Consider the following 18,060-nt stretch of genomic DNA (forward strand, 5'->3'; position numbering starts at 1 on the left):
TGGCGTTATCTGTTGGGCGTACAAACAGAAAGATTATACACAAAGATATGTTCAGGTGTTGCTTTGGTGGCGTTATCTGTTGGGCGTACAAACAGAAAGATTGCACAGAAATATATGTTCAGGTGTTGCTTATGTTGGTGTCGTTATCTGTTGGGCGTACAAACAGAAAGATTATACACAAAGATATGTTCAGGTGTTGCTTTGGTGGCGTTATCTGTTGGGCGTACAAACAGAAAGATTGCACAGAAAGATATGTTCAGGTGTTGCTTATGTTGGTGTCGTTATCTGTTGGGCGTACAAACAGAAAGATTGTACAGAAAGATATGTTCAGGTGTTGCTTATGTTGGTGTCGTTATCTGTTGGGCGTACAAACAGAAAGATTGCACAGAAATATATGTTCAGGTGTTGCTTTGGTGGCGTTATCTGTTGGGCGTACAAACAGAAAGATTGCACAGAAATATATGTTCAGGTGTTGCTTATGTTGGTGTCGTTATCTGTTGGGCGTAGAAACAGAAAGATTGCACAGAAAGATATGTTCAGGTGTTGCTTTGGTGGCGTTATCTGTTGGGCGTAGAAACAGAAAGATTGCACAGAAAGATATGTTCAGATGTTGCTTATGTTGGTGTCGTTATCTGTTGGGCGTAGAAACAGAAAGATTGTACAGAAAGATATGTTCAGGTGTTGCTTTGGTGTCGTTATCTGTTGGGCGTACAAACAGAAAGATTGCACAGAAAGATATGTTCAGGCATTGCTTTGGTGTTGTTATCTGTTGGGCGTACAAACAGAAAGATTGTACAGAAATATATGTTCAGGTGTTGCTTTGGTGGCGTTATCTGTTGGGCGTACAAACAGAAAGATTGTACAGAAAGATATGTTCAGATGTTGCTTATGTTGGTGGCGTTATCTGTTGGGCGTACAAACAGAAAGATTGTACAGAAAGATATGTTCAGATGTTGCTTATGTTGGTGTCGTTATCTGTTGGGCGTACAAACAGAAAGATTGCACAGAAAGATATGTTCAGATGTTGCTTATGTTGGTGTCGTTATCTGTTGGGCGTACAAACAGAAAGATTGCACAGAAAGATATGTTCAGATGTTGCTTATGTTGGTGTCGTTATCTGTTGGGCGTACAAACAGAAAGATTGCACAGAAATATATGTTCAGGTGTTGCTTATGTTGGTGGCGTTATCTGTTGGGCGTAGAAACAGAAAGATTGCACAGAAAGATATGTTCAGGTGTTGCTTATGTTGGTGTCGTTATCTGTTGGGCGTAGAAACAGAAAGATTGCACAGAAAGATATGTTCAGGTGTTGCTTATGTTGGTGTCGTTATCTGTTGGGCGTAGAAACAGAAAGATTGCACAGAAAGATATGTTCAGATGTTGCTTATGTTGGTGGCGTTATCTGTTGGGCGTACAAACAGAAAGATTGTACAGAAAGATATGTTCAGGTGTTGCTTTGGTGGCGTTATCTGTTGGGCGTACAAACAGAAAGATTGTACAGAAAGATATGTTCAGATGTTGCTTATGTTGGTGTCGTTATCTGTTGGGCGTACAAACAGAAAGATTGTACAGAAAGATATGTTCAGATGTTGCTTATGTTGGTGGCGTTATCTGTTGGGCGTACAAACAGAAAGATTGTACAGAAAGATATGTTCAGATGTTGCTTATGTTGGTGGCGTTATCTGTTGGGCGTACAAACAGAAAGATTGCACAGAAAGATATGTTCAGATGTTGCTTATGTTGGTGTCGTTATCTGTTGGGCGTACAAACAGAAAGATTGCACAGAAAGATATGTTCAGATGTTGCTTATGTTGGTGTCGTTATCTGTTGGGCGTAGAAACAGAAAGATTGCACAGAAAGATATGTTCAGATGTTGCTTATGTTGGTGTCGTTATCTGTTGGGCGTAGAAACAGAAAGATTGTACAGAAAGATATGTTCAGGTGTTGCTTATGTTGGTGTCGTTATCTGTTGGGCGTAGAAACAGAAAGATTGCACAGAAAGATATGTTCAGATGTTGCTTATGTTGGTGGCGTTATCTGTTGGGCGTACAAACAGAAAGATTGTACAGAAAGATATGTTCAGATGTTGCTTATGTTGGTGGCGTTATCTGTTGGGCGTACAAACAGAAAGATTGTACAGAAAGATATGTTCAGATGTTGCTTATGTTGGTGGCGTTATCTGTTGGGCGTAGAAACAGAAAGATTGCACAGAAAGATATGTTCAGATGTTGCTTATGTTGGTGGCGTTATCTGTTGGGCGTACAAACAGAAAGATTGTACAGAAAGATATGTTCAGATGTTGCTTATGTTGGTGTCGTTATCTGTTGGGCGTACAAACAGAAAGATTGCACAGAAAGATATGTTCAGATGTTGCTTTGGTGGCGTTATCTGTTGGGCGTACAAACAGAAAGATTGTACAGAAAGATATGTTCAGATGTTGCTTATGTTGGTGGCGTTATCTGTTGGGCGTACAAACAGAAAGATTGTACAGAAAGATATGTTCAGATGTTGCTTTGGTGTCGTTATCTGTTGGGCGTACAAACAGAAAGATTGTACAGAAAGATATGTTCAGATGTTGCTTATGTTGGTGGCGTTATCTGTTGGGCGTACAAACAGAAAGATTGTACAGAAAGATATGTTCAGGTGTTGCTTATGTTGGTGTCGTTATCTGTTGGGCGTACAAACAGAAAGATTGCACAGAAAGATATGTTCAGATGTTGCTTATGTTGGTGGCGTTATCTGTTGGGCGTACAAACAGAAAGATTGTACAGAAAGATATGTTCAGATGTTGCTTATGTTGGTGGCGTTATCTGTTGGGCGTACAAACAGAAAGATTGTACAGAAAGATATGTTCAGATGTTGCTTTGGTGGCGTTATCTGTTGGGCGTACAAACAGAAAGATTGTACAGAAAGATATGTTCAGATGTTGCTTATGTTGGTGTCGTTATCTGTTGGGCGTACAAACAGAAAGATTGTACAGAAAGATATGTTCAGATGTTGCTTATGTTGGTGGCGTTATCTGTTGGGCGTACAAACAGAAAGATTGTACAGAAAGATATGTTCAGATGTAGTTTGTTACGTTGGTGTCATTATTCATCATGCGTACAGATTGAATGATTGTATAGAGAGATATGTTCAGGTATTTGTTGTTATGTGCTGTGCTAATTTATTGGGCATATTGTTTGATGTGTTGAACTATCAAGATTGCTTTTTAATTTATTATTGTGTTTTCACGGTGGAAGATAAGTGTGACGTGAAACAGAGGATACTGGTGCAAGTCAATCGTACAAAGGGTAATAGAAGAGATCATGCCAACCGAAAATTTCAGGCATTTTATCTTAAACAAATACTAAAATCTCAAAATACCGGAAATGTGGTTGGCGATTATAGTGCATATCACCCAAGTTTGTCATTACACTGGTTGTTTTTTCCCTGAAAAAATGTAATTACGGTGTTTTTGTATTGATTTGACGGGTTGGCATAATACTGTGACAAGTTTCTGTGAGAGCTAGGATTTTGTTGTTGGGGTATGGAAAATGGGTTTTGCACAATCCCTGTAAATATTATTGTAGATTGCATACACATTCTACACATATGAAGAGTTAGACGTACACCCCTTGGGTGGTGTAAATTCGGACAGCTTGCATGTTTGCATCCATGACTCTCCATGTGTGCAAGTTGTTTCCAGTTGAACCGTTGATGGTGTGCAGTGGCAGCACTAATTACCAGACATTTCCACAATTTTACCAGTAAAAATCTCAAAATAACAGAAGTGAAATTGGCAATCGGTCTTGTATACAGCAAAACCCCCCTTTTAAGACCCACCCCCCCCCCCCCCCCCCCCCCCCCCAAATTTAACACTCTGTTTCTTTTGAGACTCTGTTTCCTAAGATTTTCTGTTGATAACCTCTGTAATTTAGCCCAAATATAAGACCCTCTGATTTTCTCAGACTTTTGGAGGTCTTAAAAGGGGGGTTCCGCTGTACCGGTTGATATTTTGTTTCACTGTTACTTTTTCCCTGATAAAAGTAAAGTAATCGATGTATTCAAGACGTGTTTTGCCTGGTTTGTGTAATAGAGTGAGGGAAAGAATGACCAGTTTCTGTGTTATCAAGTATTTGTACTTGCAAAGGACTCGCCCATTTGGAAAATGACCAGCGCCATCACTAATGGTGTGGTTTTGTCGTCATATCGTGTATCAAAGTCTGTGACATTCCTTGCATATTGTCTGATGGGAACCATACTTTGGGTTTCCAGTCATTGTGTACTTGATATTTGTTTGTTTTGATATTTGCTTGTTGTATACAGTGAAACCAACCCCTATATTAAGACCTAGAAAAATAAGAAAATCATGCTGTTTTAGGAGAGGGTTTTAAAGTGGAGGTAATGCAGGAGTTACTGATAGAAATGTGTAAATCTAGTGTCGTAAAGTGGAGGTAATGCAGGAGTTACTGATAGAAATGTGTAAATCTAGTGGCGTGAAGTGGAGGTAATGCAGGAGTTACTGATAGAAATGTGTAAATCTAGTGGCGTGAAGTGGAGGTAATGCAGGAGTTACTGATAGAAATGTGTAAATCTAGTGGCGTGAAGTGGAGGTAATGCAGGAGTTACTGATAGAAATGTGTAAATCTAGTGGCGTGAAGTGGAGGTAATGCAGGAGTTACTGATAGAAATGTGTAAATCTAGTGGCGTGAAGGGGGGGTAATGCAGGAGTTACTGATAGAAATGTGTAAATCTAGTGTCGTAAAGTGGAGGTAATGCAGGAGTTACTGATAGAAATGTGTAAATCTAGTGTCATAAAGTGGAGGTAATGCAGGAGTTACTGATAGAAATGTGTAAATCTAGTGGCGTGAAGGGGGGGTAATGCAGGAGTTACTGATAGAAATGTGTAAATCTAGTGTCGTAAAGTGGAGGTAATGCAGGAGTTACTGATAGAAATGTGTAAATCTAGTGTCATAAAGTGGAGGTAATGCAGGTGTGCGCGCCTTCGTGAGCGAGGCTGGTACTACATATTGTTCATACGAAATGACAAACACAGGTTACAAGCGATAACGCGCAAAAGTACTGGTTTATTATTTTGCATCTGACACTAGGGATCAGTAATGTATAGATATATAGTTACAGTACCACGTAATGCGGTAAAAAACTTATGAACAGAAAGAAAAAGAGAAAAGAAAACAAATTATTAGACATGGCAAAAGTATCAAATGCATTAACAAGACACGAGAAGTAAAAACAAGAAAAATAAACAATCACAAGACAGGAGAAGACAAACAGACAAGAAAGTTACAATTACCAAACACTCGTTGGTTAGTCCTTCAACAACAATAAAGAGTTACGTTCTGTACGTTCAACAACAATAAAGAATTACGTTCCGTACGTTCAACAATACCATAAGCACTAAGAATACTCAAGAAACTTAGCATACATACGTTTAAAACCAAAATGGCTAGTTTCAGAAAAATACAAAAACGTTGACTCATCAGGCCAGGAATACAAAGCAAACTGTCATACCAAAAAAGTCTAACGACAACGTTCCTGCGTTAATCAAAGTCACAAACAAGATATTTACTCATCCACTTTCCCTCAATAACGTTACAAGAAATAAGCCCGTTTACAAACGATCACCACAGACCGCAAGCTTCTTTTACCTAAATTCTTTTAACGTAAGGCTGAAAAAGTCGGAGAAAACGTTTCACTTCGAACTTCGTTAACCACAGAAAACACAAGTTATCATTATAAACATTAGCGACTTTCTAGCGTCTACAAAACATTGCTGTACGTTCACAACACTAGAACAGTTGAACACACAATAAAGAAACACTACAACAAGTCAGACTTTCAACTCACGTTATACATAAACAACTCACAAAGTAATTACAAAATGGCGACCAAAACACAACACAAACAAGTAACAACAAAATTACCTTATGCGCTGTGTGGGTTGACCAGCAGTACCAAAAACGTGTTGCCTCACAAACGAAGGGCACAAAACGATTCACACTTGAGAAACAACTGTCTCCAAGAACATTACGTTGACGTTAAAACATAAGAAACACTCCGTTGGTTCACTTGATAACCTTCATACGTTTACATCAAAACCAAACGCTTCCTAAAACCCTCAGATCGACTGACGAGACAGGAGTCAAGCAGCGGTATTTATGGAAACAAAAACCTAACATGGAATAGTTATTCAAAAGTCAAAGGTCACCGGATTGACCAACCAACAACATTCCTAAGACAGAATCGGGTGAAACTACTATTTTACAACCAATCAGTAACCGATCACGCACTCCGTGCATGCTCAAAACTTAAAACGGTATATTTAACAGAAAGAACATCAAGGAACTAGCTGACATCACAAAGCTAAAAACACGTGAGTCACACGTATTCTAAAACTTGCAACGCAGATTCGCAGGGCTCACCTCAAAATCAAAACACGGAAAATAGCACGTGAATCTCACGGTGTTCTAAGACTAAACGACGCAGTTTGTGACGCTCCGACCAAAACCAGGTCACAACAACTGAACAAGGAGCACGTGAATTTCACGTAAAAATATTAACGCTCCACAAAACGGGTCACAACAAGGTGCCACGATAAAAACACGGTTTACTTCTTTTTACATCGTGCAATGACTTGAGCAAACGTAATTACAACAAAAAGTAGGTGAATGCATGCCACATCGGCATGCACACTCCCACCGGAAATTATATTAATATAATTTACTTCAAAAACCTTTGTACAAACATGTTCCTTATATCAAAAGAAGAATAACGCAGATTTAGACATTTCAAATTTACAACTCAAAATCATTGTGTTGCAAAACATTTACACAACAATATTATGGTTCAATCACTTTCAGTGTCTCAACACATCTCGTTTCAACTAAAAGCCACTAGTCATTTACTCGACGGCATAAAAAACGCACCACTTAAATCATAAATGTCCGTTACATCATCTGGTATAAAAACAAACCGCAACTGTCAAATTGGAAAAACACTCCAAAGTTCAATGTTCTTTCAGTTCGCTTACACAGCTTTGTCTTTGTGATTTTCACGATCAACTAACACAGTCATTTTGTGAATAGGTCGCTCTAATATGCGACTATCACCAGTGGGACGGCCGTGATTGTCTAGAGCCTTTGTTCCAACATGCACTTTCACTCGTCTGACCAGTCCATCAGATCCCGGCATCACTTCGACTACACGAGCCATGCACCACTCTGATCTGCACAAGTTCTGGTCATGCAAGACAACAACATCTCCCACCTGTACGTTTGCCTGGGGACGTTGCCAGACACGACGTTTCTGCAAAAGTGAAAGGTACTGGCTCTTCCATAGCAGCCAGAATTCGTCTGCCATCCGCTGGACACAGCGCCAACGTTTCCTGGCGTACAAGTCTGGATCTTCAAACACACCAGGGGGCGGAAGGATGGCACCTGACTTCATGGTGAGGACGTGGTTGGGGGTCAAAGGGCGTGGTCCATCTGCCGATTCCAGTGACTCGACAGACAGTGGTCGACTGTTCACGATGGCCATCACCTCGTATAGGAACGTACGAAGTGATGAGGTAGTGAGACGCTGGCCTGATCTTCTGAGAAGACCATTCAGGATGCTGCGTATCGTTCGGATCTGACGCTCCCAAACGCCACCCATGTGACTAGCTGCAGGGGGGTTGAACTTGAACTCACATTTGCTTTCCAGCATCTTTGATGTCAGTCGTTCAGAGTCCATCTCCTTCCATGCCAGTTTGAACTCGTTGCATGCACCTACAAAGTTCGTTCCTTTGTCACACCAAATGCGTGATATGTTTCCTCGCATGGAGACAACAATGCGTAGGGCGTTGATGAAGGAATCACTTGACATGTCATCCAGGGTTTCAATGTGGATTGCCCTAGAGGCAAAACACGTCACGATCAGTCCGTACCTTTTCACCTCCCTACGTCCATCTTTGACGTGAAATGGGCCGAAACAGTCAATGCCACAGTACGTGAACGGTGGGGATGGGTCAATACGCTCTGGAGGGAGGTCGGCCATCTTCTGTCCAGCTGGCCCTGAGCGATGCCATCGGCAGTGAACACAGCGGCGCACCAACGAAGAGACGACGTGACGAATGCCAATGATCCAGAAACCGCTGGCTCGTACTTGGTTGATCGTGAACATTCTCCCTTGGTGGGCTATCGCGGCATGACAATCCTGAACCACCAGCAAAGAGAAGTGACTGTCTCGAGGTAATAGTATGGGAAACTTGTCAGCTGAAAAGGATGATGAATTTTGAGAGCGACCATATACTCTCAGTATACCATCAGTGTCTTTGTGAGCGTTGAGTGCCTGAAGCTGGTTGCGTAAAGAAGGCGTTGGGCGTTCAAAATGTTCTTTCTGAAGACATACGATGAACTTCTTCTCAGTGACTTCAAGCACTTCAAGGGGAGACGACTGGTGCCCCTTAATGGCATTGCATTTGCGTACCAAAACAGCCATGGCTCTTATCAGAGATGTCTTGGAGGAGAATCGTTGGGCGATCTGCTCAAACGACTGAACAGACACTTCTTTAGAGGTAGTAGCCTTGCACACTTTCACCTCAACATCGTCATCTGGGATCTCGAAAAAGTCATCTGATTCCGGAAGGGACTGGCTCAAGAATGCGGGACCATGGAACCACTCTGATGTCATGAGGTCACTCACAGACAATCCCCGTGATGCATAATCAGCTGGGTTCTCCTTTGTAGAAACATGATTCCACTGACTGGCCTGTGAGAACTGACGTATTTGTTGGACTCTATTTGCGACAAAGACGTGAAAACGCTTGGACTCGTTCTTCAAATAAGCGAGTACAATCATAGAGTCAGTCCAAAAGAAATGTTCAATGCTCTCAAAGTCCAGTTCTTCTTGAAGAAATCTTGCCATCTTGACGGAAAGTACTGCTGCCGTTAGCTCCAGACGAGGGACAGTGACGTGTCGAAGCGGAGCCACGCGTGCTTTGGCGACTACAAGCGTACTGTGAATGTTGCCTAGATGATTCTCAAAGCGAAGGTACGAACACTGGCCGTATCCTGCTGTAGACGCGTCTGAGAAGTGATGTAGCTCGACATTCTTCACGGTGCCAAAGTCTGTAGGCAAGTAGTTCCTGGGTACCTTGACGCAACCCAGGCGGGATAGATCCTTCAGCCACTCTTCCCAACGTTCTTGAAGCGATGGTGGCAGCGGATCGTCCCAGCCGAGCTCCTGGCGACATAGTTCCTGGAGGATCAATTTTCCAGTCAGCAAAAAGGGAGCCAGAAAACCAAGGGGGTCGTAGACTGATGCAATTGTAGAGAGAACTCCTCTTCTGTTCGAGGGACCCAGTCTGGGGTTGTCAGTGAAACCCAGCGTGTCATCATCAGTGCACCAGTGAAGGCCAAGAGTCCGCTCAATTTCTGGTGTGCTACAAGGAACTGCGAGTTCTGTGGCCTTGGTTGACGTAACTTCAGAGTCGGGGAAGTACTCTAAAAGTTCCTTTGAGTTGGAGACTATCTTGTGCAGCCTCAATTGTCCGTGTTCACAAATTTCTCTGGCCTTCATGAGCACATCTGCTGCTTCTTCAACAGAGTCTTTGGCTTGAAGTCCATCATCGACATAAAAGTCACGCTGCAGAAAGGCTGATGCCTTGGCGCTGATTGTGGCGTTGTCCTTTGCCACCTGCTTGAGGCCGAAGTTTGCACAGCCTGGTGACGATGTAGCAGATGTGCTCATGAAGGCCAGAGAAATTTGTGAACAATTGTACGCGCCTTCGTGAGCGAGGCTGGTACTACATATTGTTCATACGAAATGACAAACACAGGTTACAAGCGATAACGCGCAAAAGTACTGGTTTATTATTTTGCATCTGACACTAGGGATCAGTAATGTATAGATATATAGTTACAGTACCACGTAATGCGGTAAAAAACTTATGAACAGAAAGAAAAAGAGAAAAGAAAACAAATTATTAGACATGGCAAAAGTATCAAATGCATTAACAAGACACGAGAAGTAAAAACAAGAAAAATAAACAATCACAAGACAGGAGAAGACAAACAGACAAGAAAGTTACAATTACCAAACACTCGTTGGTTAGTCCTTCAACAACAATAAAGAGTTACGTTCTGTACGTTCAACAACAATAAAGAATTACGTTCCGTACGTTCAACAATACCATAAGCACTAAGAATACTCAAGAAACTTAGCATACATACGTTTAAAACCAAAATGGCTAGTTTCAGAAAAATACAAAAACGTTGACTCATCAGGCCAGGAATACAAAGCAAACTGTCATACCAAAAAAGTCTAACGACAACGTTCCTGCGTTAATCAAAGTCACAAACAAGATATTTACTCATCCACTTTCCCTCAATAACGTTACAAGAAATAAGCCCGTTTACAAACGATCACCACAGACCGCAAGCTTCTTTTACCTAAATTCTTTTAACGTAAGGCTGAAAAAGTCGGAGAAAACGTTTCACTTCGAACTTCGTTAACCACAGAAAACACAAGTTATCATTATAAACATTAGCGACTTTCTAGCGTCTACAAAACATTGCTGTACGTTCACAACACTAGAACAGTTGAACACACAATAAAGAAACACTACAACAAGTCAGACTTTCAACTCACGTTATACATAAACAACTCACAAAGTAATTACAAAATGGCGACCAAAACACAACACAAACAAGTAACAACAAAATTACCTTATGCGCTGTGTGGGTTGACCAGCAGTACCAAAAACGTGTTGCCTCACAAACGAAGGGCACAAAACGATTCACACTTGAGAAACAACTGTCTCCAAGAACATTACGTTGACGTTAAAACATAAGAAACACTCCGTTGGTTCACTTGATAACCTTCATACGTTTACATCAAAACCAAACGCTTCCTAAAACCCTCAGATCGACTGACGAGACAGGAGTCAAGCAGCGGTATTTATGGAAACAAAAACCTAACATGGAATAGTTATTCAAAAGTCAAAGGTCACCGGATTGACCAACCAACAACATTCCTAAGACAGAATCGGGTGAAACTACTATTTTACAACCAATCAGTAACCGATCACGCACTCCGTGCATGCTCAAAACTTAAAACGGTATATTTAACAGAAAGAACATCAAGGAACTAGCTGACATCACAAAGCTAAAAACACGTGAGTCACACGTATTCTAAAACTTGCAACGCAGATTCGCAGGGCTCACCTCAAAATCAAAACACGGAAAATAGCACGTGAATCTCACGGTGTTCTAAGACTAAACGACGCAGTTTGTGACGCTCCGACCAAAACCAGGTCACAACAACTGAACAAGGAGCACGTGAATTTCACGTAAAAATATTAACGCTCCACAAAACGGGTCACAACAAGGTGCCACGATAAAAACACGGTTTACTTCTTTTTACATCGTGCAATGACTTGAGCAAACGTAATTACAACAAAAAGTAGGTGAATGCATGCCACATCGGCATGCACAGCAGGAGTTACTGATAGAAATGTGTAAATCTAGTGGCGTGAAGGGGGGGTTGTCTTCTAACGTGATGGTGTTTAACACTTTCGCGACGGGACACTGATAAATCAGTACCAGCGCTGACACGCCCATGGACGGGACGCGCATTTTTCAGTACCAGCCATAGAGGGTACACGACTCGTGATTGCTTCCCGGTTTTTGAAGCTTGCAAATAAATTGAGTTGTTTCCCTTGATACACTTGGCGTCCCCTTCTGCCATTTGCAAATTCGCCTGATTTGTGTGCGTTTTTGAGAAAAAAAATGAATCAAAGGCGAGCCTTGTCTCGGGAGGAGATACTCCGGATGTTGGACCTAGAGGATTCCGTAGAGCATGATTCGGGCGTATCGTTTTCGCCTCACGAAAGCGATACAAGCAGTGAAAGTGAGGAAGAAACAGTCCCGTTGTTGCTAGTACGAGTCGGCAAACTAAACGTGGTAGGCGGTGATACTGCTAGACGAACATGTAGATCTATCTATCTCGGAATCGTGCAAGAGCTATGGGGGCGTGGCAGCACTGATAACAATGGATGGCTGGAGCCTTCAAATCCTTTTGGAATTGTTCATAGGTGTACAGTAACAGACTCAGTTGGTACTTTGTTGTGAAAATGTGACTTATATTTAATATGGATTACCTAGACATCATTTGGTGAGTGTTACAGTTTTGTTTCATTTGAGTCAGGATGCTGTGAGTGAATGCGTGATTTGCTTGTTTTTTTCTTTGTACTGTCTCCTTATTTCTGTGTACAATGTTAACAATATTTCAGCTAATTCATAGGTTTTACACCTTGTTTGGTTATAACATTATTTATAATACTTTCTGTTAAAAAATAACTTTTAAAAAAAGCAGTAGAAAATAAAACACACACAAAAAACGTTAAAAAACACAAATTATCCCCCTTTCACCCCCCTTTGCTAAAACAAATCGCGTGACAAACTTATGAATAGCACGACTGAACTGGGCATCCATTTTTGAATTAGTACACAAAATGTGGTGGTGATTGGACTTAATTCAAGCTTGCTAGACAGATTTCTTTACAGTTATTGATTTTTGGGAAGTTTCTTGGTGGCAAGCTTGGGCAGGCAGGACGTAAACGCCGTGGCAATGCTAGTCACAATAGTGTTAAAGGGGGGTTCCACTGTCTCTGCTTATGTCCCTTCTTGTCTGATCAGTATTACGCATCATTGTCTGGGTCATTCTTGACTCTTTCTTCATTAAACTTGTTCTTCTCGTGCATACATCATTGCTTGCTCTAGCTGTACATCATTATTTCTTTTTGTGTAGTAAGAGTCTAAGGGAAAGATCGCAATATTGATAGTTTGAATATGCTGTATCAGCAAACCTTATTGTTGTGTGGAATGTGTGAAGTTTATCCCAGGAGATCATTGACCCAGAAGATTTTTTTATTTTTTTATTTTTTTTTTATTGTAAGCTAAAGCAAACTCTTGGATTGAAACACACATTTAATGATCATAATGCATGACAGATTTGTGATGAGGTCAGTTCTAATACTGAAATGTCATTGCCATGACAACGACGGTAGTTGGTGAATTATGAACATGTAAACACCAATAAAATGTGCGTGTGCCCTGATGTTATGAAACAAACTGGTAATATACTGAGGCACTTAGCAGACAGCTTTCAGTAACTCTTTCTAGAGTTTATAGCAGTTTTCTGTGGATATATAACCTTTTCTGTAGTTCATAGCAGACAGCTTGCAGTAAGAACAATTCTACAGTTCGTAGTTTATAGCTTTCCGTGTTCTTTTCTGGAGTTCACAGCAGACAGCTTTGAGTGAACTCTTGTAGAGTTTTTGGTAGATATGACAGCTTTCAGTACACTTTATCAAGTTCATGGCTGAAAGCTTTCAGTGTAGTTTAGGTTAAGGTTGTAGGTTTACTAGATAGAGAAAAGAACAGTCTCACTGGGAGCATTTATTTTATAATCTGCTTGTTTACTCCTTTTGTCTCAATGTATGAATTTAAAGTGTAATTAATACTAAGTTGTAAATATCCACTGACATAAAAGACTGTGTTATGACAATGATATACTCAACTTTCGTGATGTTTTTGCCTAGAACCTTGTTCCCCTCTTCTTCCTGATATGTTCTTGTTTTGTCTCATTTCATTAATGGAACTACGAAAACTGCCATGAAGATGTTCGTTTTGCCCCTCGATCTGTAACATCGTGACTCATGCTACAATAGAGGGTGTTGTAAGATAACTCTGTCGGGGAAGAGTTGCTAGAGTTGCTCTGCTTGAAGCCCAGCAAGCACTGTCCTCCGTTTCTTTGACGCGAGAATTAGCGAGTGGAGCGAGTAAGTAATGTTTCTTGGGCGATTATCGCCGCGAGGAACGCTAGGATTTGGCAAGAGTAGGCGAGCATGTCGTGGAGGTGCTCGCTTCGCCAGAAAAAAACGACCACCGCACTGCTGCCAATCCGATTGGCTGTCCATGGCTGTTTACCGACCAGTGCAGACGACATTTTCGGTATCAATCAATGGTGGTTAATTCTTGCGTAGCTAGCCATCAAACCATAGATACACATCTATGATCAAACCGTTTCATATTGGCGTTTGCTTAGCGAGAGGCTAGCCGCAAGCCATTCTCGCGCGAAAGAAATGGGGAAGTGATCGGTGCAGGCAAGTGACCATGGCATCACTGGATATTGAGCTCCCATGTACTTTAACATTTATTTTCTTTTTTTTTCCAAGAAAATGGCATCATATCCAGTAGACCCATTTCTGAAGTGTGCACTTGATATTATGCCTCTTCAGAAACATGCACACTGGAACTCCCTTCTCACCACTGCCTGGTTTGTTTGACTCGGCTTCAGGGGGCGCAACTCTTACACAATCAATAGAAACCGTCTATTGTTAAGAAGTTTTTTCTTCATAAAGTGTATGTCGTCATCTACTGTTCAAAAGTTTTGTTGTCATGAAGTGTATGTTGTCATCTATTGTTCAGAAGTTTAGTTGTCATGACGCGTACTGTCATCTTCAGTCGTACTATTCAGAATTGTTGTCGTCATGACGCGTACTGTCATCATCAGTCGTATTGTTCAGAATTGTTGTCGTCATGACGCGTACTGTCATCATCAGTCGTACTGTTCAGAATTGTTGTCGTCATGACGCGTACTGTCATCATCAGTCGTATTGTTCAGAATTGTTGTCGTCATCATCAGTCGTACTGTTCAGAATTGTTGTCGTCATGAAGTGTTATGTTTTCTATTGTTCCGATGGGAATGTTTTCATGAATTATGTGTAATGTCATCTATTGTTCAAAGTTTTGTCGGCATGAAGTTTTGATATTGTTGCCCAGTGTTTGTGTTGATTAATTGGCACTGTACAGCTGTCACATGAATGAACTTTTGGAATTGTAAATGTGTGACGCACCCAGTGATTTTGATGTCTATCTGTTGTGGATGATTACAAATCAATGTACAGGGTGACCCCCCAAAAAATACAACCCACAAAAATGCTAATTACATCTACATCTGTTGACTGATGTACGTTATATTTGGTGTGCAGTGACTTCAGCGTATATGCATGACTCGCCCACACAGTGGCAATTTTGTAGTTTAAATCGTCTGACTTCTGTGCAATTTCAAAAACATAAATCAAATTTGGGAATTGACTTAACAGAATGAGGTTTGACATTGAGCGGTAGCCATACCAACCGGATTTAAACCCTCCAGACTTTTATTTTTTAAATTATTTGAATGTATGAGTTTTCAAAAAAAACTCCCTTGACCTCCCAGATCATCAGTGACGTAAGGAAAGCCGTTACAGCTAGGTTCAGGGCAATCCCTAGACAGGAAAGCTTTGGTGTCATTGACAGTTTCGGAAGTGTGATTTGGAACACATTTTAGAGAGAAAGTAAAACTCGGACCATTTTACTCGCAAACTGGAAACTTTGTGGAATGGTCGTGAACAAACTGAAGTTCATGAACAACAACTATGAAGATATTCGCTAAACTCAAATGGTACCCCTTCGTTGTAAATTTACACGCAAAAAATTCATGACATTAACGAATTCCTCCATGGGGCATGCCCTGATCCTGCCTGTAATTGCTATATTCAAGTTACGTATTGTCTAAGTTGGTTATCGTATACTAGGTCCTTCAAATAAACCCAACGGTAACAATGTAGAGGGCTTAAATCGGGTTAGTTTGGCTCAACTTGAAACCTCATACTGTTGAATCGATCCCCGAATTTGGAAACCTGTTTGTGAAATGTCACAAAAGTCAGACCATTCAAACTACAAACGTGCAATTTTGTGAACGGTTCAGGCATAAGCTGAAGTTAATGTACAACAAATGTGAAGTAATTTGGTCAACAAACGTAGAAGTTATTTGCATTTGTGTGGGTTGCATTTTTTGGGTCACCCTGTAAAAGGACGTAGGTAGCATTTCAGTTATCTCATGGGCTCTTCCAACATTAGGACGATCTTTATGAGAACTTCCTAGAAATTAAATGTGTGCCTTCCAGGACAATATGATCTGCTATCTCACACAAACACACACACTGATACACACAAAGCACCCCCTTAAAAACATACGCACGCACACATGCAGTACACGCACATGCAATACACGCATACCAACAACACATACACACAAACAGAATTGTACATACGATCACACACGCACATACATACACAGTCTTTATTTGCCAGACTCAATTTGCGAAGAGCATGTCAAGGCCAGTAAGTGAAATCAAGTTGATAAAATCAAGTTGTTCATAGAAGTTTTGTTTTTATTTCTCATCAAATGTTAGTGGAATGTTCATCAAGCTTGGTTGATTTTAATCAGTCAATCAACACACATTTTGAAGACGGCAAAAACATGGATGTAGAAAATGGGAACCTAGTTTATTGTATGTTACGCATTATATGTAGATGTTCACATACACATTTAAATCAACGAAGCAGCTAAAATTAATGAGATAATGTTGTCTTTGTGGAATGTGGAAACTCTTTGGTGTACATGTTGTTTTCCTGAAAATAAATTTTTGGTAAACTCATACATGTATTATTTGCAATTTTTGTTTCCTGTCAGCATCTTATTTCTTATTGTTTGGGTGGTGGATGATGTGTGTGGTACCTGTTCATGTTGTGGATATGGTAAGGGTGGGATCAACCAAAAAGGGGGGTTATATCCACAGGGAGTGGATATGGTAAGGGTGGGACCAACCAAAAAGGGGGGGGGGGTATATACCCTGATAGCATGCTAACGTTAATTTAACGTTAATTTAACGTTTGCATGGTTAGATTTTGGTTTACGGTTAGCATTAAACGTTAAATTAACGTTAAATTAACGTTAGCAGAAAAACGGTTCTAAAGCAAACGTTAAATTAACGTTAAATTAACGTTAGCAAGCAAACCGTTTTCATGGCAAACCTTTTTTAAACGTTAATTTAACGTTTGCCTGAAAACCAATATAAAACGGTTTGCATTGAAACGTTAAAATAACGTTAAATAAACGTTTACACATAACCGTTCAATATCAAACCATTTTTAAACGTTAATTTAACGTTTGCCTGAAAACCAATATAAAACGGTTTGCATTGAAACGTTAAAATAACGTTAAATAAACGTTTACACATAACCGTTCAATATCAAACCATTTTTAAACGTTAATTTAACGTTTGCCTGAAAACCAATATAAAACGGTTTGCATTGAAACGTTAAAATAACGTTAAATTAACGTTGGCACATAACCGTTCAAAATCAAACCAATTTCAAACGTTAATTTAACGTTTGCCCGAAAACACAAAAAAAACGGTTTGCACTGAAACGTTAAAAAAACGTTAAATAAACGTTGACACATAACCGTTCAAAATCAAAGCAAAAGCAACAACAAAAAAAACAAAAAAAAAATGTTATTGTTGTGGTGGTAACATTGACGTTAACAATAACAAGCAACCAAAAAAAAATTTGAAATTTTTTTTTTTAAAAAAAATAAAAATGTAAAAAAAATAAAATTGACATATTATATCAAAAACAAACGTTTAAAAAAAAATGTATTTGTAAAAAAAAATAATAAAAAAAAATTACCATAATGTAACGTTAAATTAACGTTAGTTTTATGTTTTATGGCTAACGTTTATTTCATGTTTTATGGCTAACCTTAAATTAACGTTAGATTTAGGTTAGTTTGCTCATCAAGATAAACGTTAAATTAACGTTAACATTTAACGTTAATTCAACCAAAATAAAACCATAATATAACGTTAAATTAACGTTAATTTAACGTTTACCGCTAATATCAATTTGACCAAAATAAAAGTATAATACAATGGCTGTTTGAACGTATTTTTCACGTTGAGTGCAAACATTAAAAAGAACCCCCCAAAAAACATAATCAAACGAATCATAAGGAAAATAATTTTATTTAATTTTTCATTTTGCTTTTTAAATTTTTTTCTTATTTGAAGATGCATTTCCCATAGTCTTTTCTGTCTGCTGTTGTTGTAGTGTTATATATGTAGCTAAAACCATGTTAAAAAAAGACAAGCAAACACCAACATGTAAAGTCAAATCAAAGTTTGAAA

At 39.8% G+C, this 18,060-nt stretch overlaps 1 long non-coding RNA gene across 1 annotated transcript; it reads left to right on the top strand.

The window, feature by feature from the left end:
• Positions 1-3,833: 3,833 nt before the first annotated feature.
• Positions 3,834-16,530, top strand: LOC138976839 (uncharacterized). The gene is made up of 2 exons (XR_011459171.1): positions 3,834-4,974; positions 11,481-16,530. It is a non-coding gene; the product is annotated as an uncharacterized lncRNA (long non-coding RNA).
• The last annotated feature ends 1,530 nt before the right edge of the window (positions 16,531-18,060 follow it).

The sequence above is a fragment of the Littorina saxatilis genome, linkage group LG9 (genome assembly GCF_037325665.1).
Source record: "Littorina saxatilis isolate snail1 linkage group LG9, US_GU_Lsax_2.0, whole genome shotgun sequence".
In the NCBI taxonomy this organism is placed as follows: Eukaryota; Metazoa; Mollusca; class Gastropoda; order Littorinimorpha; family Littorinidae; genus Littorina; species Littorina saxatilis.